This window comes from Limulus polyphemus, unplaced genomic scaffold (genome assembly GCF_000517525.1).
Source record: "Limulus polyphemus unplaced genomic scaffold, Limulus_polyphemus-2.1.2 Scaffold11096, whole genome shotgun sequence".
Classification (NCBI taxonomy): domain Eukaryota; kingdom Metazoa; phylum Arthropoda; class Merostomata; order Xiphosura; family Limulidae; genus Limulus; species Limulus polyphemus.
Window position 1 is genome coordinate 15935 of NW_013676706.1, and position 1222 is coordinate 17156.

Genomic DNA, 1222 nt, shown 5'->3' on the forward strand with positions numbered 1-1222 from the left:
TTTTGCGCGAATTTCAAAACAAACAAACAAACAATACTACTTAATATGTCAAAAGCGCTCTGTACAAACGCACGTTATATATTCAAAAGCATGCTATACAGATGCACGTTATAGATTTAAATAGAATTTGTTATTTAAACCATTTGAAGCTTTATGCTGTCAGTTTCGGTTTGTGTTTCAGTGAACGCTCTTGGACAAGCTGTAAAGCGAAGCGTCGAGTGTATAATTAAATAAAAAGAACATTTTGGTATTATAAGGTCGTCTACTTTTAGTATTAATACGCCTTCTTTACACCAATATGCACTACAGAAACTTAAATAATCAGGAATATTATTTGAATCGCTAAAGCGGAACGAAACATACAGGTAGATCAATCTGATTATAAAAAATGAATTAACAAATGCTTTTTGTTCAATGTCTTGAAGCCAAATAAAAATTACTGACCAATTACTGATGTACTAAGCTCAAAAATCGTATTCGCTGTAACAGTTGGAATTTTCGGATGTTTGTAACTAGTAATTTAGAAGTTCGCGCTGATAACATATTCATGTATTTTACAAAGTGAAGTTTCGGGGGCCTCTGTGATAATCAAATTTGATTTCTTACTTGATAGGAGCGATCTCAACTATTCAATTAGAATTTAGAACAAAAATAATTACATGATACATATAATTCACCAACTGATAGAGAACATTAGGACATATCTGAAAATATTCAGCTTAAAGAATATAGGACGTAGAAAGGTCGTATATCAACTGATAAAGAACAATATGATACATCTGAAAATATTCAGCTTAAAGAATATAGGACGTAGAAAGGTCGTATATCAACTGATAGAGAACATTATGACATATCTGAAAATATTCAGCTTAAAGAATATAGGACGGAGAAAGGTCGTATATCAACTGATAGAGAACAATATGACATATCTGAAAATATTCAGCTTAAAGAATATAGGACGGAGAAAGGTCGTATACCAACTGATAAAGAACATTATGACATATCTGAAAATATTCAGCTTAAAGAATATAGGACGGAGAAAGGTCGTATACCAACTGATAAAGAACATTATGACATATCTGAAAATATTCAGCTTAAAGAATATAGGACAGAGAAAGGTCATATACTAACTGATAAAGAACATTATGACATATCTGAAAATATTCAGCTTAAATAATATAGGACGTAGAGAGGTCATATATCAACTGATAAAGAACATTAT